The following is a 7,181-nucleotide window of genomic DNA, read 5'->3' on the forward strand; positions in this document are numbered from 1 at the left end:
TGTGTTATACAGTTCTGTGGGTTTTGACAAATATATAATATCCTGTATTTACCATTATAGTATCATACAGAGTAGTTTCCCTAAAAGTCCTCTCTGCTCTTTTGTCCATTTTTTAATTGGGTTGCTTCTTTTCTTATTGCTGAGTTTTGTTTTTTTTTTTTAAACTTTATTTATTTATTTATTTATTTATGGCTGTGTTGGGTCTTCGTTTCTGTGCAAGGGCTTTCTCCAGTTGTGGCGAGCGGGGGCCACTCTTCATCGCGGTGCGCGGGCCTCTCACTATCGCGGCCTCTCTTGTTGCGGAGCACAGGCTCCAGACGCGCAGGCTCAGGAGTTGTGGCTCACGGGCCCAGTTGCTCCGCGGCATGTGGGATCTTCCCAGACCAGGGCTCGAACCCGTGTCCCCTGCATTGGCAGGCAGATTCTCAACCACTGCGCCACCAGGGAAGCCCTTATTGCTGAGTTTTAAGAGTTCTTTGTATATTTTGAATACATGTCCTTTATCAAATAGATGTTTTGCAAATATTGCCTCACAGTCTTTGGCTTGTCTTTTCATTTCTTAATGGAGCTTATTTTCAATGAGCGTTTGTTGAATCAACCATTTTCTTTAAAGTCTTGGAATATTTGCTCTATTTTCTCTGATTATGGTCTCTCGTGTACTCTTCTGAAAGTTTACAGTTTCACTTTTTATGCTTAGGTCTCTGATCCTAATCCACATGGCTTTTTTGTTTGTGTACTTAGTATGATGTGTTGGGATTTAATTTAATTTTTTCCCACATGGATAACCAATTGCCCTGGTACCTTTTATTGAACTTAGTAATAACTAATAAGTTCTAATACTTTGTTGACTCACTTGGATTTTCTCAATGATAGTCATACCCTTTGTGTGTAATGGCAGGTTTTCTCCCCCTTTTCTAATCTTTCAAACTTTTTATTATTTTTTTTTCAGCTTAGGATATCCTGTACCATTTTAGAATGCAAGTGATAATAGTGGAATTCTTGTCCCTCACTTTTAAGGGAATACTTCTAAAATTTCATCATTAAATATGATGTTTACTGTACATTTTTGTTTGATATGTTACATCAAGTTAATGATGCTTTCTTATATTCCTAGATTTTTTTTTCTTTATAATTATGTCTGGATGCTGAATTAAATCAGATGCTAGGAGGATTTTTTTTGCTTGTTTTCTTTATATCTCTAAGACATGTTTTTTTTTTCTGTTTAGTTAGTTAATGTAGTAAGTTACTCTAAAATATTCTTACATTCTTACCATAAACCCATCTGAACTATCTACTAGTGTTCTTAAAGAATTATTTGGGTTCTCATTGATTTTTTTTAAATTTTCTATTTTATTAATTGCTGCAAAAGGAATGGTAATGATCATTGAATACAACTATCTCTAAGACTAAGAATATGAATGTAAAGTCTGACAACATAGAATTGATATAATTTACAAGAGTTAGAGGCAGAAAAGAAAGAGAAGGTAGAAAGTACACAGATTCTCTCCAGGCAAGATGGCGGGGGGTGAGGCTGGTGTGACTTTAGGGCAGCTGCACCTTTCTCGGCAAGATCTCAACACTTTGGATGTTACCAAGTTGACGCCACTTTCACATGAAGTTATCAGCAGACAGGCCACAATTAATATAGGTACAATTGGTCATGTAGCTCATGGGAAATCTTCCGTTGTAAAAACTATTTCTGGAGTTCACACTGTCAGGTTCAAAAATGAACTAGAAAGAAATATTACAATCAAACTTGGCTATGCTAATGCTAAGATTTATAAACTTGATGACCCTAGTTGTGCTCGGCCAGAATGTTATAGATCCTGTGGCAGTAGTACACCTGATGAGTTTCCTACAGACATTCCAGGGACCAAAGGGAACTTCAAATTAGTCAGACATGTTTCCTTTGTTGACTGTCCTGGCCATGATATTTTGATGGCTACTATGCTGAATGGTGCCGCAGTGATGGATGCAGCTCTTCTCTTGATAGCTGGTAACTAGTCTTGTCCTCAGCCTCAGACTTCTGAACACCTAGCTGTGATAGAAATCATGAAACTGAAGCATATTTTGATTTTACAAAATAAAATTGAAATGGTAAAAGAAAGCCAGGCTAAAGAACAGTATGAACAGATCCTTGCATTTGTACAAGGTACAGTAGCAGAAGGAGCTCCTATTCCAATTTATGCTCAGCTAAAATACAATATTGAAGTTGTCTGTGAGTACATAGTAAAGAACATTCCAGTACCCCCAAGAGACTTTACTTCAGAACCCCAACTTATTGTTATTAGATCCTTTGATGTCAACAAATCTGGCTGTGAAGTTGATGACCTTAAGGGGGGTGTAGCTGGTGGTAGTATTCTAAAAGGAGTATTAAAGGTGGGCCAGGAGAAAGAAGTCAGACCTGGTATTGTTTCCAAAGATAGTGAAGGAAAACTCACGTGTAAACCCATCTTTTCCAAAATTGTATCGCTTTTCGCAGAGCATAATGATCTTCAGTATGCTGCTCCAGGTCTTACTGGAGTTGGAATAAAAATTGATCACACTTTGTGCCGGGCTGACGGAATGGTGGGGCAGGTACTTGGTGCAGTTGGAGCTTTACCTGAGGTCTTCACAGAATTGGAAATTTCCTATTTCCTGCTTAGATGGCTTCTAGGTGTACTCACTGAAGGAGACAAGAAAGCAGCAAAAGTGCAAAAGCTGTCTAAGAATGAAGTACTTATGGTGAACATAGGATCCCTGTCGACAGGAGGAAGAGTTAGTGCAGTCAAGGCTGATTTGGTCAAAATCATTTTGACTAATCCTGTGTGCACAGAAGTAGGAGAAAAAATTGCCCGTAGCCGAAGAGTTGAGAAACACTGGCGTTTAATTGGTTGGGATCAAATAAGAAGAGGAGTGACAATCAAGCCAACAGTAGATGATGACTGAAGAATTAAATAACAGATTTGGATGAAGTCAGAATTTCTCTTAACAACCTAGGGGTATATTTTCAAAGCAATAGTGAGGAATTAATTTCACAGCTCATTACCTTAGGAGTAGCTGTAAGGATATTCTCATTTTTTGGTGATGAAAATTTAACCTCTAATACTAAAATAGGGTCTACAATAAATGTAAAAATTGATGTAATGTTGGATTGAATCTACATTTTACCAAAAATTAATCATTCCCAAATAATGTCTAATTTATACATCACTGCAGGTTTGAAAGGAAACTGCTACAACCAGCCTTTGCTGTAGCACACATACCACTGAACCTGTTTGAAATAAAATTTTTCTTCTTAAAAAAAAAAAAAAGAAAGTACACAGATTTCCTCAGCTTTCACAATCATTACAGAGCTATCATTTAAGGATTAGAGATATTAGTATACTTAAAGTTATAAAGATAAGCAGTAAAAAAAATCAACTAAAATTGGGTGGTGGGGGAGAAGGGATCAAATATATCTTTCATTATTTATCATCAGGAGTTAATAAATATTATATAGAACATGGAAATACAGGTTTGAGTATTAAATAGAGTTATAAGGATAATCAATAATAATGTTGCTATTATTAGTAAGTATAGCACTTAAATTTGCTAAGTGCTGTTTAAGTGCTTCAAGTATAGTAACTCATTTATTTCTCATACCAATCGGAGGTAAGTACTGTCATTATCCCTGTTTTACAGATGAGTTACAGAAAGGATAAGTGACTTGCTCAAAGTCACATAGTAAAGGATTCAACCAAGGGAGTTTGCCTATAGAGTATATGCTTTTAGCCTTTATGATATATTGCATCTTAAATGTATCACTTTCAAATTTACATACACTCAAATGTAAAATATGAATGATCAAAAAACTGAAGTCAATAAAACAAAAAAATAGAAAACAAATTATCATAATAATAAAAAAATATAAATAGGTTAAACTCACTCATTAATAGAAAAAATGAGGTAGGCCTGTATATCCTGAAATTGAAAGAGCTTTGCAGATATTTATAAATAATCAGGGTGAGGAAGAAATGTCAAAAAATACAAATACTGTAGTTGATCTCTTCTGTGTTTAAAGAAACACACCAGGACTTCCCTGGTGGTCCAGTGGTGGAGAATCCGCCTTGCAATGCAGGGGACGTGGGTTCAATCCCTGGTCAGGGAACTAAGATCCCACATGCCTCAGGGCAACTAAGCCCAGGTGCCACAACTACTGAGCTCACGCACCTCAACTAGAGCCTGCATGCTGCAGACTATAGAACCCACGCACCCTGGAGCCTGCGCGCCACAACTAGAGAAGAGAAAACCCCAAACCCACATGCCGCAACTAGAGAGAAGCCCGGACACCACAATGAAGAACCTGCACGCTTCAACAAAGATCCTGCGTGTCGCAAATAAGACCCGACGCAGCCAAAAATAAATTAAATAAATAATAAATAAATCTTTAAAAAAGTAAAATAAAATTGCTAAAAATAAAAAAAAAACCCACACACCAAAATCCCTAAAATATGTGTATGTATATAAATGGATAGAACAAGGGATCACAAGAGTACAGCATTAATAGCAGTTACCTTTTGGGAGGAGAGGAAGCTTAGCAGAAATGAAGAGAGACTTCTTAGCTTTACTCTGTATATTTTTATATTGTTTGAATTCTGCCAAAAATGTGTTACATAACTCAAGCAAAATTTTTTTAAAGTGTGTATATGTAAATAAATAATGTCAACAAGAAAAAGGTCAGGAAGAACAGAATTTAAACTCTTAGAACTCAATATCTCTGAAAAGTAGAATTAGAGGTAACAGGAAGATTATTTTTCCCTAATTTACTATATATACTTCTGTATTATTTGAATTTTAATATGTTACAGTGAACATTTTTTAACTAGAACATGAAGAAGAGAATATGTGATCATTGTCACTTGCCTTTTTTCTTGTATAAATTATCTGTTCCTGTGCTTTATTCACTGAATAGATAGTTTTTAACAAATTCCATTGGAACATAGTACATGAATAGACTTCAGAACGTATATGATTTTAATGCGATTTGCAGTTTAAAGATTTGGCAGCTCTTTTTTGTCACGTAGGTCTTGGTTTAAATGTTACCTCTTTGGTTAAGTGAAGCTTTTTTTGACCATCAAAGGAGCCCTCTGGTCTTTATCATGTTGTCTTGTTATATTATGATAATAATGTTGTCGTCATCTAGTCTTGCTTACTTTTTTTCCTAAAAATAATTTGTTTTCTTTCCCTGAAGTATAAGATCCATGAGAGGAAGAATGTGCCTTGATCATCTTGTAGCACAGGACCTAAAATAACTCTTTGCATATAGTAAGCACTTAATAAATACTGTTGCATGAATGAAAAAAGTAATACTCATTCTTAAAAGTTCAGAAACTTGCATTTAGGCCATCCAATAATGGCTGAGCTATGGTGAACTGATTAACGATAATTCATAGGAATCTAGTAATCAGAATACCATTTATAGCAGTAGATATGAATAGCGTAATAAACAGAGCTGGATATGCATTATGGGTTTTTTCCTAGCATTATTATGAAAAATCAAATTTAATCAAGAGTAAAAAATGAATAACGTGTGGAAATTGGGAAAAAGAGAGGTGGGCAGTTTTAAAAAATACTAGATACTATACTCTGGCTATTGATTGTATTGCCTAACACAGGGGTCCCCAACCCCCGGGCCGCGAACCGGTACTGGTCTGAGGCTTGTTAGGAACCAGGCCGCACAGCAGGAGGTGAGCGGAGGGCCAGCAAGCAAAGCTTCATCTGCCGCTCACAGAACTGCCTGAACCATTTCTCCCGCTGTCCGTCCGTGGAGAAACTGTCTTCCACGAACCCGGTCGCTGGTGCCAAAAAGGTTGGGGACCGCTGGCCTAACAAGTATATTACCTAGTAAATGTTTATTCTTGGTCCTGAAAATTGTAAGAGACAGTATGAATGATTTGGTTTTGCTGGTCCAGTCATAAAAATAATAAAGTGCCAGTCCAATTGATGGTGGATTAGATTGTACACCTATGCAAACAAAGAAGAGCATTAAGTTAAAGTTGTAGTTTGTTACAAATCAAAGAGTAAAAATATGACATGAATGGTGGTTCCCCAAAAAGCATTCAAAGTAATAGATAAGCCCTTATTAAAGCTCACTGATGGAGCTGCAAATTTCCATTTTCCATTTTTCTAAGTAGAATAAACCCTGAACCTGAATCAGGTTTTGCCTGGAAATCAAAACTACACCATTCAGTTTGAAAAGACAGAGGCAGATATTTTTTTAAAACTTTAGAAATGTTTGGGAAAGATAGATAAGTGGTACATAAGTAGTAGCACTGATTAATTACTACTTTTCATGCCCTGCAGTGTAGAAGACAGGCAGTGTAGTATAGTAGATCTTCAGCCATGTGCCTGAGATTCAGTCTTAGGTCTGCCTCCCACTTGTTGTGTGACCTTAAGTAAATCATATCCTCTCTGTGCCTCAGTTTCCTTGTCTTGGGGTACTATATCTTCATAAAATTGTTGGGAGGTTTAAACAAGAATGTACGTGTGTGTGTGTGTGTGTGTGTGTGTGTGTGTGTGTGTGTGTGTGTGTAGTTTTTAAATGGTGCCTGGCAGATAAAATAGTACTACATAGGTATTAGCCACTCCTATTGTTATTCAACAAATACTGAATATTTACTGTCAGTCACTGTACTGAGGATGGGAAGGTCCTGCCCTAGAGGAATTCAGAGTTTACTGTAGCTCAGGGCTCTACTTCATCTTCTCTACTTTCATCCGAGTTCTTTTTTCCTGTATCTTGTATCTTATTTCCAAGAGAATACATTCAAAGTTCTAGTTTAATCTCATTTTTAAATTTTCCCCCAGTTTTATTGAGATATAATTGATAATGTTGTATTGTTTTAAAGTATACCACATAATGACTTGATATATGTATATACTGTGATGTGTTCACCACAATAAGTTCAGTTAACATCCATCATCTCACATAGTTACAGTTTTTTTTCTTGTAATGAGTACTTTTAAGATCTCTAAGATAAATAAGTCATGGGGATATAATGTACAGCATGGTAACTATAGTTAACAATACTGTGTTGTGTATTTAAAAGTTGCTAAGAGAGTAGATCAATGTTTAATTTTTACCTGATATTTGTAGAGGTGGTTAGAAAATTGACCTACTGAGTAAAATAAAATGTTTTAGAGTCATTTAAATTTTTGTTTTA

General features: G+C 36.0%; 1 pseudogene across 1 annotated transcript; it reads left to right on the top strand.

Annotated features, from left to right (window-relative positions):
* LOC309627644 (eukaryotic translation initiation factor 2 subunit 3 pseudogene) lies at positions 1–7,178 on the top strand (annotated as a pseudogene). Its single transcript has one exon. The product of its transcript is annotated as a eukaryotic translation initiation factor 2 subunit 3 pseudogene (transcript).
* Positions 7,179–7,181: the final 3 nt, after the last annotated feature.

This window comes from Balaenoptera borealis (genome assembly GCF_965194805.1).
Source record: "Balaenoptera borealis genome assembly, chromosome: 4".
Classification (NCBI taxonomy): domain Eukaryota; kingdom Metazoa; phylum Chordata; class Mammalia; order Artiodactyla; family Balaenopteridae; genus Balaenoptera; species Balaenoptera borealis.